At 35.2% G+C, this 15,403-nt stretch overlaps 1 protein-coding gene and 1 long non-coding RNA gene across 4 annotated transcripts in view; one reads left to right on the top strand and one right to left on the bottom strand.

Moving 5' to 3' along the window:
• LOC141518089 (uncharacterized) overlaps positions 1-10,223 on the top strand; it is a 253,311-nt gene extending 243,088 nt beyond the window's left edge. Inside the window, exon 4 of the long non-coding RNA XR_012477083.1 lies at positions 7,737-10,223. This is a non-coding gene — a long non-coding RNA (uncharacterized LOC141518089). The remainder of the gene's footprint in view (positions 1-7,736) is intronic.
• SLC2A9 (solute carrier family 2 member 9) overlaps positions 1-15,403 on the bottom strand; it is a 283,196-nt gene that overhangs the window by 199,694 nt on the left and 68,099 nt on the right. The gene's annotated exons all lie outside the window — the stretch shown is intronic.

Below are 15,403 nucleotides of genomic sequence, written 5' to 3'. Positions count from 1 at the left end.
AGAAATCCCTTGCTATCTGCATAGGATTCCTCAGTCTTCTCTGTTTCTACCTTAAACAGTTCTGAGTCATTTCTTAAACTAACTTGAGGTAAAGCACTTATTAGTTATGAAGGTAACATAATCGGACCTTAAATCTTATAATAATAATATCTCACACTTATGTCATGCTTTATAATTTATACAGTATTTTTATACACAGCATCTCTTTTGATCTTTATAATCCTAGACAAGGGAGTTCTTCATCACTTTCCATTTTACAGATGCAGAAAGGTTCAAAGAGATGATTCTCCCATTGCTAGTAATTGGCAGAGACAGGTGCAGTTTTGTTTTGTAGAAAACCATCATAAGTAATTAATTACATAAAGGATAGATTTTAAGTCCTTTGCAATATCTTCCAGGACACAGTCTTCAAGGCAGACATCTAGAATTCAAGGCCTGCCTCTGATACTTTCTATGAAACCTTAGAAATGGGTATACTTTCCCAGACCTCAGTTTCCTCATCTATAAATGGGAGGTAATAATACTTGCACTTATTACTTCACAGCGCTCTTGGTGAGGAAAGTTCTTTTTAAAAAAATTAGCAAAATGAAACTCAAAAGGGGACCAAACAAACAGAGCCATTGTATTATAAATTTGTTCAATTAATAAATGTGTAAGCCATTTTACCAGGCACAGCAATTCTATGATACATAGCAAATGGAATTTGGGGAAAAGTCTGGAGGTGATGACTGGGATTGGTTTGCAGAGAATTCTGGGAAGATGAAGGAAAAGAGTATGGTACAGTAGAAAATAATTGGAATTGGGTTACCTATATTTAAAATCAGGTTCTGTCACTATACTATATGTGTGCCCCTAAACATGTTTAACCTCTCTGTGTCTCATTTCCTCATTTGTAAAATGAAAAATTTGAATTAAATAATCTTTAAGGTCCCTTCCAGGTCTCAAACTATGGTTCTAAGATCCTGGTTCATCCACCTCATGTTGAAGCCCAGAGAGATAAGCACATCATTGAAGGTCCACACAGCTAATTAATGACAGCCAGGACTACAATTCAGGGCTCATTCTTCAGAAGTGGGCTCTTTTGTCCATTCTCTTTCTTCTGCGCCACTTATATCATGTCCCCAATGGAACGCACCATTCTGTCAATAATTGCAGATGTGACCTGAACAAATCATTCCTAGAATATTTAGATTTTCTAGTTTAGTAATCAACATAATTGCAGCAGAGCAAGTCTTTTGCTCCCTACGAAGATGATACATGCAGAGCTTAATGGATGCGCTCATTCTGCTATGGTAAAGTGGACACATTAAAATCCAAACAAAACATTCCATTTGATCCCACTTTATAAGACCTCCCCTGTTCTCTCCTTATATTTACAATAGTTTTTTTTCTCCTAACTCAGTTTTCTCTCTTCTGAGATGTCCCCCAATAACCTTAAATCTTTTTTTGCTTGAGAACAAACTGTAAATCTCATCTAATTTAATCCCTCAATTTAATAGATAAAACAGCTGACAGCTAAAGAGTTGATATTACTTCCATAATTTCACACAGCTGGTTATATTTAATCTGAGACACCTGGGTGGATCCACTGGGGAGGATTAGTGGAGTTTTCTCAACAAAAGATATATTATGAGAGGCTGACTTGGAAAGGATTTTTTTAAAATATATTTTTATTTATTTTGTTAAATACTTCCCAATTACATGTAAAAAACTTAATATTCATTTTTAAAATTTTTCAGTTGGAAAGAATCGTTATTAATAGCAATCAGTGAGCATAAACTTAGATTTCCTGGGGAAATCTAAGGACTATTAGCCTAATGAAAGGGATTTCTTGGCATTTCTGCATCCCAGTTGTGATTTTCAACAACTTGTAACACATCAAATAGCCCTCTTTTCTCAAGAATCTTTGTTTTATTATTATTTAATATTTAGCTATCTACCTTCTTTCAATAACATATAGGACAGATCAGTGGTGCAGTGGATAAAGTGCCTACCAGATTCAGGAAGACCTGAGTTCAAACCCAGCCTCAGACATTTAGTAGTTGTGTGATCCCAGGTAAATCACTTAATCCTCTTTGCCTCATGAGTTGAAGAAGAAAATGGCAAGCCTGTCCAGTATCTATGCCAAGAAGAACCCAAATAGGTCACAGTCAGTCAGATAAGACTGAGACAACTGAACAACAAAGTTTGCGCTCTAAAAATTCTCTCTCTGGATATTACAGGAATAAATGAATATCAATTAAAAGGCAATATCAGGAATACAAGAGTATATAACAAACTAGGATCTTGCATTCTTTGTTGCTAGATTTTTTTTTTCAATATAAAACCAAAAAAGCATCCTTGGTCTGCTCTGATTATTTTTTTTAATCAAGAATTCAATATTTTGCTAATACATGGGAGGATTCATATATATTATCACAGTCTCTAATTTTAGTTAGGTTATTGAAACATCTGAATATGAAGATAATAGTCTGTGATGTTCTCTTTTCATCTCTCCTGTCATCTTATATTGTGAGAAACATAGAACAAATCTCTTGGGGGGAGGCAGAGAGAAGAGGAAATATATTCAGTCATAAATCATAGATTTAGAGCTTTAAATGATAAGCACTTGCTAGAGCAAATGAAAATAGGAAATATTTAAAGTCAAACTTTTTGCTGTTGTTTCAGTTGTGTCCAAATCTTTGTAACTCCATTTGGGGTTATTTTGCTAAGATAAGTGGTTTGTCACTTTCTTCACTAGATCATTTTACAGATGAGGAAGCTGAGGCAAATAGGGTTTAGTGATTTGCCCAAAGTCACACAGCTAAAAAGTGTTTGAGGCCAGATTTGAATTCAGGAGGAGGAGTCTTCCTGATTCCAACCAGATGCTCTATCCACTGCACCACATAGTTCTCCTAATCAAACTCTTAATACTGAGAGAAAAGTAGAGATCTGTCTTGCCTGGAATTGAATAATTAGGATACAATCCTAGCTCTGACAGTAATATAGTGTGAAACCTTGAGCAAGATATTTAATCTCTATGAGCCTCAGTTTCATAGATGGAGTTAAAAAGCAACTTTCTCATTTGTAAAAATTAGGAAGAGTAATTAGTTGATCTCTAAGTTCCTTTCAAGCAGTTCAACTGTTATGATTCTCATTTGAAAGGTAGGATTAAATCACTATTACCATAACTTTGAGACCTTAAAGAAGTCATTATATTTCATAGCTTTATGAAAGGTTCTTATCTTTCCCTTTCTCTAAAATTCCATGATGATAATATCATTGATTTAGAGTTGGAATGAACCTCAGAGGTCATGTAATCCAACCCCCTCAGTTTACAGATGAGGAAATTGAAGTCCAGGAATATTTACCTTTAGTCAAATCAGCAATAAGTGCCAGAGGCAGGATTTAAATTTGAACTCTGTCCCCAAATCATGAATCACAACTAAAAATGACCATCCAACTTCTACTTAGAGAATTCACAATATTCTTTGGGTAGCCCATTAAATTTTTATATGCCTCTAATCATTAAGAATATTGAGTTAAAGTTGTCTTTTTTTCAATTTCCATCTTTTGTTCCTACTTCTGCTCTCTGGTACCAAGAACAGAAGATCTCTTTTTATCTTGCTTATCTTCAAATATCTTGTACAATCCTCAAAATAGTTGAAGGCAATTACCATGTCCCTTCCCTCTCTTCATTCTTGTGTTCTACTGGCTAATTATGTCCAGGTCCTTCAACTAATCATTTATGTCAATTCAAGATTAAATATGATAATGTCTGTAAAGCACTAGTTCAACATATTGTTGTTGTTCAGTCTTTCCCACTCTTTGTGATGGCTTATATCATTGAATTTTGCTTAAATCTGATTGCACAACCTAGGATGAAGGCTTCAGCATTAGAAAGGAATTATGTTACACTTTCCATCTCTTTTCATTTCTGAGGAGCAGACAAGAAATCTTTGCTTGGATCCTTCCCAGGAAAGGAAATTATATTTCATAAAATTGTTTGCCTCAGTTTCCTCACTTGAAAAATGGAGGTAATAACAGTACCTTTCTATCTTCAAACAAAGATTGTTGTGAGGATCAAATGAGATAATGATTGAAAAGTAAAAGAAGTTTTTATTATTCGGTCATTTCTGTTTTGTCTGACTCTTTGTGACTTCATTTGGGGTTTTCTAGGTTTTCTTGGAGTGGTTTGCCATTTCCTTCTCCAGCTCATTTTACAGATGAAAAACCAAGACGAACATAGTTAAATAACTTGCCCAGGATCACACAACTAGTCTGAGCTGAATTTGAACTCATGATGGCTAGTCTTTCAGATTCCAAGGCTATCCATTGGACCACCTAGCTGCCCAGAAGAAAACTTAGATTCAAGTATCTAAGAATCTAGTTGACATCAGCAGATCTTACTCCATTTTGCATCTGCTGCCTCATCTGTTTTCACCTCTACAAAATAAGATGGTCCTCCCAGAATAAGCTCATCACTTTTAAATTTACCTCCATTGAGTTAACTCAAGGCTCGACTGACACAACCTCTCTTGGTCTTTTCTCCTTTCTGTTGGGAGGGCAGGAGTATCAAACTAATTGTGCATCCTTTAGAGAGGGCAGGAACTGGACTCTTTGCCTGATTTCATCTCTCTAGAATAAAATGCTTTTCATGTGTCCCCAATTCACAGCCCCCAATCCCTTTCCTACCTCCTTTTGTGTAGTGTCTGGCTCTTTAGATAGTAAGGGACTGTCTTTCTTTTTATTAATGATATCCCCAGTACTTAGCACAGTGCCTCTAGACGTAATAAATGTTTTGGAATGGATTGAATTTATTGGTTTAAAAGCAGATCTCTATAGTAAGGGGTGTTTGCTATTCCTGCCTCATCTCATCATCAGGTCTATGAAACCTCCCCACTCCCACCTGGGCCTCACCCTGCTTCTGTCCATACCTTGGTGCTGATTCCATGTCCTCGTTCCTTAAAATATCAAGTCATGCCATAGAGAAGGACATGAGCAACTCTCTGTGGCAATAGAGGAGGAAGGCAGTTAAGAGAAACAGCATGTGTCATTCTCTCCCCTTCTCCTTTCTCATCATACTGGCTGCCCACTTCTGGACTCATGCCATGTTATTCCTGTTCCCCACTTAAAATGTGGCTCTGTGTACAATTTTATTTCCTGGCAAATCACTTCCATTTCCTTTGCTAAATGTGATGAAACAACTTCCAAGCCTGCATTTTCAGGAGCTGTTATTGTCTCAAATTTTGAGGAAAATAAATTTGCTTTTCAATCACGACAAGCTCATTATATTTCTCTGTGATGTAAAATGCACCTTTTAAGGCTTTTTTTTAAATCAGACTAAAGACAGGCTTCTTATCAAGGCAATGCACATTGAACAAGTCTGCCCTCACTCAACAGGTTCAACTTTTTCATATAGTCAAACATTGTTTTTAAAGAGTTAAATTGCTAATACTATATACCCAAAGGGTCCAAATACAAATGGTAATTTTTTCTCAAATCTGGCTTACATAAAACCTAAATGTACTCTAAAGTTAAAGTCATGTCCAGTGCATGCCCAAACACTTTTTATTCAGTCAAAAGTACTTATTATATTCCAGACATCCAGACAAGTGCTAGGGTATTCATGATGGATATAATAATCCATAGTGTGTAATAATATAAAATATAGTAAAATATTTATTATATGTTTATTACATATATATATATATATATATATTTACACACACACAGATGGAGAATGAATGAGTGAGTACATACATGACAGGAGGTGACAGTCTCAGAGAGAAAGGCACTAGTGGCTGTGGGACCTGGGAAGAGGTTCCTTCAGAAGATGGGACTCAGGATTGAAGGAAACTAAAGGTGCAGAGGTGAGGAGGCAGAGCCACTCAGGCACTAGGAATAGTCAATAAAAAGGCACAGAAATGGAGAATACAGCAAGTAAGCAAATAAGTGAATATAAAATAATTTGAGAAATAATAAGTAGCATTTAAATAGCATTTGATGTGTTGTTTTATATTATCTCATTTTTCTTATATCTAAACTATAAGAAAAGTATTATTATCATCATCTCCATTTATCCAGTATATTCAGAAAAGACTGTGCTATTAAGCAAGTTATTAAGAAAACTTACTAAAAAAATTATTCAGGGGCATCCAGGTGACACAGTGGAGAGAGCATCAGCCCTGGAGTCACAAAGACCTGAATTCCAATCCGACCTCAGACAATAATTACCTAGCTGTGTGACCTTGGGCAAGTTACTTAACCCCATTGCCTTGCCAAAAAAAAAATTATTCATACACCAGGGAGAAACCTTCTCCATTTCTTCTATGACAGAATTAATCTATGTGGCAAATGGGTTATTGCAATGGAATTTCTGCAGTGTATTTGGAGTTGTCAGGAAAGATTGTACCCATGTTAACATTGATAGTGGATGTAGAGGCTAGCCATGGTGTAGACAGGTTGGCACCAGGAAAGAATGCTACGTAAGATTTAGAGTATGTCATTTTGAGACTAAGAAGAATCTACTAGAGGATTCTAAAATAACAAGAGAGTTCTGTTCTTTCTGACTGATGGACTGGAGAAAAGTGTATTAAACCAGTGCCTTCCTTTATAGAGAGCAGGAACTGGACTCAACTCACTCTACTTTGCACCTGCTGCTCTGCCTGGTTTCATCTCCATGGAAGAAGTCGGCCTTGATGTCCATGTATCCCATCCACAACTGCTAACTCCTTTTGTGAACTGTTTGGCCCTTTGGATTGCAACATCATTTTGTCTGACTCCTTCGTTTTTCACAAATGAGTTCCCAAAAGACAAGTGGCATCATATAGGTAGCAAACTAGCAGGAGGCAGGATGTCACCGGATACTAAAGCCAACCTCTTTTCTACCATCCCACACATCAATGCATCCTTCCTATTTCTTGTGGTCAGGTCACCTGTAATTACATTCTTTCTTATTAAAGCTGCTCCTCAGTTCCCGGGAGGCAGAAGGCAAAACTGTGCCTTCTTGTTATCCAAGGCTAAGTGATCAGTGAGCAGACCTGTGGTAAGCACTGGGTCTGGGCCTGCGCTGAGGGTCATCAGGGCAGCTTCTTCTTTGGTGAGAACAAATCAGTTTTTAGGCAGAATCCTAATTAAACAGCAGAAAGTTGTCTTTCAGCTTATTCACCTGGTCTATCATTGAGTCTTCATTTTCTGAAACTCATTGTTCTCCTAGCAGCCAAGATGTTGAGAGATAAACTATTATGCCCTACCTTATTCCAAACATTCAAAGGACAATGAAGTGTGAGAGGATAATTACTATATTATCAGGTACAGCTAAACTAGAATTCTAATAGTAGCTGTTCTGGGGGCTAAAAAGAGAAATGAAGTATGGTCCCGGCCACCGCCATTCTGTATCAAAACAGCTAGAAGGGACAAATAACTATAATTCTAAAGGATCCATTAAGAATGGATAAGAGAAGAGCAAACAACATTCTATATGACACGTGAGCATTAATTGGGTTACAAGAAACAGAATACTTGCAAGGCAGAAATGACTAAAGGTCAGAAAGTGCAGGATAGTTTCCATCACATTTTAGCCAATTTTCTCCTATCCTTGGATCACCAGTGTGGTGTTCACAGATATCTCTCTATATGAGCTAGTATCCCAAACAGCACATGTGTTAGCAATGAGAAGCAGTGCTACTAAAGCAAGTCTTTAAGATTGATTTATTCTAACTGATGTAACTCTCAAATTCTAAAACCTTTTGCAGGTATTCTCTTCCATGATCTTATTTGATCTACACAATAGCCCTATGAGGTCATTGATGGGTCATTGATGCCCATTGAAGAACTGTGGATCAGAGAAATGAGTCTTCTCACTTAAAACCTAAAACTCCTTTTTGCATTTTCTGAATGCCAAATCATCACCTCCCAGTATATAAAAGTCATTCTTCTCTGAGAAGCATCATCTAAAGGAAGATTTCCATAGTGACAAGAATTGTCTAACTTTTGTTTTTGTTTGTTTAGTGGTTAGTATTGAAGTTCCAGGTTCAACCTGGTGTTTAATAAATGCATATTTGTTGAATGTTTATAATGCATTTTGTTGTTATTATTCAGTTGTTTTTCAATCATAACTGGCTCTTTATTGTACCATTTAGGGTTTTCTTGGCAAAGATTCTAGAGTGTTTTGCCATTTTCTTCTGTTCATTTATGAATGAGGAAACTGAGCTAGGAAGTGTCTTAAGGAAGATTTGAACTCAGGAAGATGAAGCTTCCTGACCACGTTTGGCATTCTATCCACTGTACCACCTAGCTGCATTCTGATGAGCCATTAAAAATTTTACATATAGGTAAATTAAATATAACTAACTCTAACCTCTTGCTATAGTGACATTTTGACAATATCAATAGAATATTGGAAATATAATGCTCTATCTACAAAAAATAAAATAGACTAAGATTCACAAATCAATCTATCCTGAAATTGCAATGGAAAAAAGGTGCTCTGAACCAAACAGGAAAGATCTTTCTAAATTTTTGCTGTTTGGTGTCTGGTGAAGAATTTGGGAGTTGAAGAACTTTTTGAAATGAGGAGAATTCAAAAAGTAATTACTTTTTGATGACTTGTGTTTCTCCACCCCCCCCAAAAAAGATGTATTTTTAAAAGCCCCTTTCTTGGTTCTTTCACTGAATGCAATAAGAGTGGAAACCTTTTCCCAAGAGCTGGAGTCAGAGGATGCATGTTTGAGTTTGAGTTCCAGAGTTAACACTTGCCAAGCTGTGTGAACATTGATAAATGGTTAGCTAAATCTCCTGAGCCTCAGTTTCCTCCTCTTTTAAATGAGTATAATGATATTTGTGCTATAAATCAATCTATTACTTCCAAGTCCTGTACTAGGTACCAAACACATAAATACAAAGAATGAAAAAATCTTTCATAGTTTTATGCAGAGAATGCTTTTAAAATTTTTAAATAAATACATTATTAGTCCATTAAAGTTATTATTATGGAGTGACTGTTACATGGCTTGTGACCATATAAAGCATGTGTTGTCTTAATTGTTAAAATATGTTTTATAATTAGAACAACTAATGTTGGGGGATTGGAAATGGAACTTCAATTAGGGCAAATAATGAATCCTATGAAATTATCATTATGTAAACTATAGTCACTGGTTCCAGCCCAATGGAAATATGCCGTGCTAATTCAAATAATGCAACCATATCATGGGATTCACTATTTGAACTAATCAAGACCTAGCTGGAATGTGTCTTTACCAATATAAGAGCTTCTCCTATGTCTACAAAATGATGAGTTCTTTGATATGCTGAGGCAATGCAGTGGATAAAGCTTTGGGTTTAAAGTCAAGAATACTTAAATTCAAATCTGGTTTCAGATAATTATTAGTTGTGTGACCTCTCTTTGCCTCAATTTCTTCATCTGCAAAATGGAAGTAAGTAACAGTAAGTAATAGTAGTAATAGTAGTAACAGTAAGTCTTCTGACTCCTAGTACATTGTTCTCCAGAGTACAAGAAAACAGTTCTGAATAAATTCAGCTTATTGAAGGACTCCATCTTAGGTCATTGCCCAAAGGGACAAAAAAACTCCCCACTGTGAGACCCCCTTTTTTCCAAAATTTGAAAATTAGAATTGGATCATTCAGAATGTAGAAAAGATGGGTTGCTCCCAGCATCCCAAGGGCATTTTGACATGAAAAATAATGCTAAAGAACCTGAAAGGACATTTTTATATATAAATCCATTTGGCAGTACTTCACTGACTAGCTAGAAATTCCTGGACACAGGATGTCTTGTAATACTTGCCGAGCACAATATGATTGCAAACTACTTTGACTGAAAATGAATAGAGGTTACATGATTTAGCCAAGGTCCTCTAACCAACAAATGGCCAAGCTAAGAATCATCCTTAAGGCTTTCTGATTCCAAATTTCTCTAACACATCATGCATTATTAAAAAATAATATCACCTTATAGACTCCTAGATTAATGGGGGAACACATGAAACTCAACCAACTAAAGGTATTTTTTAAAAGGCAACTGCAAAAAGTTCAGCTGAAATGTTTGGAAACTGGTAAAGAATGCTGAGAAGAAAAGCAGGGGGAGGTTTTCATACTGGTTAAGCTCTATTAAAGTCAAGGGGACAAGAAAGGAACTGGCCCAGTGACAAAAAAGAGGCAGCAGAATGAAAGTAATACAGATTTTACATCTATATTTTCCAAGGAGAATAGTTCTCGAACCAAAAATAACAAAAATTTCTAATAAGGAGTTAAAGTGTAAGATAAATAGGGATAGAGGCATTAGCTATTTTTAATAGGCATTGGTTGCCAAATCCAAACTATGAGATGGGGTATTAAACTGGTAGATGTGAATACAGAATTCCTATCAGTGACCTTGAAAAGACCATAGAAAACAAGGACAGTAAAAGAATAAAGGTTCCAGTTTTTTTTTTAAATGCAGTGTCATGGGATCTGAGAACTCTAGGTTGCTCAATTTAATTTTAATTCCTCACAAAAATTCAATCATTATTAGTAATCATTAATTATTAGTGGTATGGTTAAAGGGCATCTAGAAAGGAAGTAAGGATCTCAAAGAGAGAGCCAGCATGATTTCATGTAGAGCAAGTCAAGCCAGATTAACTTCATTTCCTTTTTTGTCCTAGTTACTAGAGTCAGCACAGTAAGTTAAGAATCAGACTCCAAGTCAGAAAAGATGAAATAAACTAAGCATTTTATCAATATGATTTTATTTGATTATCAACAAGAACCCTAGCAGGAAGATGTTATTATTCTTCCCATTTACAGTTGAGGAAAGTGAGACAGGCAGAGATTAACTGATTTGTCCAGGGGTCACATAATTAGTAAATATTCTAAAGTTGGACTGAAGGATTGAACTCAGACCTTTGGGACTACAGGTGTGGAGCTCTTATCCATCACACCACTTAGGGACCTCAAGAAGAAATGCATTCATGTCCTACCTCTGACACATAATAGTCTTGTGTAACCCTGGACAAATTAACTTTTCAAGGCTCTCAGAACCTATAAATTTAAGAGAAATTGTCGACCTAAACAGGTAGAAGGAGTTTAACTTTGATTCTTCACAAAAATTCTAAAATAGATTATTGACAGTATGATTAAAGGACATCTCAGAAAGAAGGATCTCAGAGAAGGAGTCATCTAGATTTCATCTAGAGCAGATCAGGCCAGATTAACTTCATTTTCTTTTTAGACTGAGTTACTAGAGGTAGCACAGTAGGTAGGGAATTAGGCTCCAAGCCTGAATTCCCAGGAGTTCCCCATACACCAATGAAATCACAAGTCTAAGTTCCCATTCCTATCCCTCCTAGATGGTTAGATCAAGGGAATGCTAAAGGATATCACTTATGTGTGTTTTAAGACAAGATTTGATAAAGTTTCTCAATTAAACTAATGTAAAGGTAATTGTGAATTAGCCCAGTATTCTCCAAATTTTTTGTGATCATATTCAGTAAATGTGCTCAGATTGTGATCAATAAAAGTTTTTTGAATAGACATATACAAATACACATATATTTCATATATTTCATTGATATGTACATGATTCCTTATTCATTTTATTTTGATATTTTATTTTAATGAATGTGATATCTAAAAAGGAAACCTTGCCAGGATATGTAACCACAAATGGAACAAGTGGATATACTTATCAAATCATGGTGGGATTTGTTTAAATTAGACTAGTAGATATCCATCTTCCTAGATATATTATTAATGACATCATTTTTATCATCATTTTTATCAACTATTAATAATACTACTAATGATCATGAACTTATCCATGATGATTATTATCACTTAATATTGAGAATTAATCAGAGATACTTTATATAATTTGGTAAATAAGTTCAAAAATACATTGAATCTCATCTTTTAGAAGGTTTTAAAGCAGGTTAGAAAATTTTGTTTCCAAGTTTGTTTTTTAAGAGTAAAAATAGGAGAGTTTTCATAAATAGTTTTGGCAACAAAAATCACATAATGAGGGAAAGCAAATTGGTTTCTCTCTTTCTAGGATGTTTCTCTTTTAAAAAAGGAAGATTTATTCAAATATCACCTTTGTCTGCCAGTCAAGATATATATGGTATTAACATAAATATGTAACAAAAAAAGTCACCTTCAATAGAAAATGGTCCAAGAATATGACATCTTCTAAATAATTGGAAACTATTAACAAGGCTATGAAAGATTGCACCAGTTCATTATTAAGAGAGATATAGTCAAAAATAACTCTGAGATTTTTTACCTCCCAAATAGCAAATGAGCAAAGATGACAAAAGATAGGAATAATCAATCTTCCATCTGACAATCAATCACTTGATCAATCCACATTTTTAATAAATCCCGAATGTGTACTGGGATCTGGGGATAGGGATTAGTGATTAGTCTTGAAGGAGAAAAAGGAATTCTAAAAGGCAGATATGAGGAAGGAGTAAATAACAGGCATGGGGACAGCTAGTGCAAAGGAAAGGAGATTTGAGATATCATACTATGTATAAGGAACTGGACCATAGAGTACCAGAAAGGCATTAGGGTAGTAGTTATGTAATTGGAAAAGGGAAAAGATCCAGGAGATATTGTGATAGTTGGAACAAAAAGACCTGGCAACTGATTGAATATGAGAGGTGAATGAGAATAAAGAGATGAGAATAACATCAAGATTATGTGTGATAAAAATAGACAAATTTGGTAAAAGAGTGGTTTTTGGGGAAAAGATAGTGAAATCTACAAAGAAAATCATAATTCTTCCATGCCAAGTTATCCTATGTGAATAAAAGCATTCCACCAAAAATGAAAGTGTGGGATAGGGATCTGATTCACTGACTACAATTCCAGAATTCAATGGCAGAACCAGCTAAGGGGTATAACCCATAGGTGATATGTAGAGCAAGGTATGAATACATTAGAGAAGGGAAGGAATGTTACCTCAAGCACCTGTGTAGCTGTTATCAAGTGCCTGAGTCATGGTTAAATTGTAATTGCCCTAAGGATTGAAGTGCAGATTGGGAAAGACTGGGAGCTTGTCAATGAGCAGGAAAAGGTGGAATGAGGAAGATTTGGACAATTATAAATGAGAGAGAATGGCAAGGTCGTTTTGGAAACAAGGTCCTTGGTTGACTTCTGAAGGGAATTTTGAGTTCAATCCATCTTCTTTCCCAACAAACAGTTGGTCAAGCACCCCTATGAATTATCCAATGACTTCCTGGGAAACTACTGCAGTAGACCATAGATTTAGGTGGAATTGGAAATGGTTTAATGGTCATATGTCTTCAGTAGAGTGCAGCAGTAGCCTGTCTGCCTGTGCTTCAAAATATGGGAAAAGTCAAAGAGGCATATCTCAGTTTTATATAAGAAAATTTTTTTAAGAATTCAAGCCAACAGTGGAATAGGTTACCTAGAACATAGGGAACCCCTCTCTCAATGGAATTCTTCAAATAATTGCTTTATGATTGCTTTTCAAGAACACTAGATTTAAGTAGAATTTCAAGAAATTTTTTTTTCTGTGTTCCTAAGATATTGTAATTCTTCCTATCTTCCTAAATGTTATTCTCTTCCCTTGGAGATCACCCAGTTTATCTTCTCTACACATTGTTTACACATAGATATTTGTATGTTGTATCCCCTAGTAAACTCCTTGAGAGCTCATTCCCACTACTTAGAACAATGCCTTTAACATAGTAGGCATTTAATAAATGTTTAATGTGGTTGACTTCTTAGAAATCATTTATATTTTTGAAGAAATGAATTTTCTGAATGCCTCACTACTTCCTATGCTTCATCACTGAATCTAATATGGTGAATATTCTTACTAAAGCAAAACAATAATATTCAAGAATGTTCATAATTCTAATGGTATAGTCAATTATTCAATAGTTTGTTGAATTCAAAGAGTTGTTCTTTCTGCCTTCATTAAAGTTGTTGGCTATGATTAAATTAAAATTCATCGGCAATTCTGCAATCATATTTGAAACTCATATACCTTTTCTTTTACATCGGGGACCAAGGCTAGCCCAACTTTTTTTATGCTGATACTTCATTTCAGGTAGTAGGCCAACTAAAACTGATTCATATTTTTTCTTGTTGTTTAGCTATGCTTCTACAATTCTTTTGAATTCTTTTATTTCCCTGTAACATTATACAATTAGTAGTTCCTCTCTCCCTTACCTCAACACAATGGTTTACATAGTTTTTTCCCTTTTTCCTAATTTCCAAGAGTAAAAATTCTACTATCAAAATTACACTTGGACATTGCTCCACCCAAATTGACATCAGGCCTGTTGTATATCTCTCTAAATGTTAGGATAGGGTAGGATAGGAACACATGGAACTCAACCAACTAAAGGTATTTTTTTAAAAGACAGCTACATAAAATTCATCTGAAATGTTTGGAAACTGAGAGAATAAAATCTGAGAGAATAAAATAGAGTAGAGAGGACTTGTCAAGGAAGATACTGTCACTGACTTTGTGACTTAGTTAGTTATCTATATCTTCCAAACATTCTAAGCAGTTTTACAGGCAACTTTAGAAATAAACAAACATTGAGGTCTTACTAGCAGCAACCCACTTCCTGCTCCCACAATCCAATGACTCTTTTTTGTTTGCAGTACCACTAAAAAAGTCAAATCATTTATTTAAAGGCAACATTCTAATAATATAGTACTTAAAATGGTTATAGCTCAAAGGAAGAATATTTCTCTTTAAAAAAAGCTCTTGGAGTTATAGTTTTTATTTTTCACCATGCAAAAATTGGGTCATGACTAAGAAAGCTGATGCCTAATGCCTCAGAGAGAAAAAAAAAACAACTATTTACAAATCACTCAACTCATAAAACAGAAGTGATGTTGGATTCTTCAGGGCTGATTGCCCTGTCTTTACATAAAACAAAAAAAAAGTATATTCCTAAGCTAAGATGAATCCAGAAAAACTTCAGATAGTTCTGAAGGTTATAATCTTTACAGCCTTGGAAATCATTTATGATCTTTGAGCTAGGGGATCAATGTTCTCATGGAAGCTAGATCTTGGAAATTACTCTTTGATACAGTAGTCAATGAAATAGTAATTCAGAGGAAAGTCTGAATTTGTGGAAGGCTATCATGATTATTGAAAAGAAATGAGAGGATAGAAGCTAGAGGGTAGCAGTAGTACTGCAATGGAAGATATTTGATAATAGACTAACAATGAATATTGAGTGGAAAGAGCCTCTCCTGATCTCTAATCAGTCTATTGAAAAGAATATAACACTAATGCAATGTTGATGGAGTTGTGAACTGAACTAACCATGCTGAAGAACACTTTAGAACTATGGCCAAAGGGTAATCAAACCATTCATATCCTTTGATCCAGGAATACCACCATGAAATCTATATCCCAAAGAGATTACTAAAA

This window comes from Macrotis lagotis, chromosome 3, assembly GCF_037893015.1.
Source record: "Macrotis lagotis isolate mMagLag1 chromosome 3, bilby.v1.9.chrom.fasta, whole genome shotgun sequence".
NCBI lineage: Eukaryota > Metazoa > Chordata > Mammalia > Peramelemorphia > Peramelidae > Macrotis > Macrotis lagotis.
This window is presented reverse-complemented; position numbering and strand designations above follow the sequence as displayed.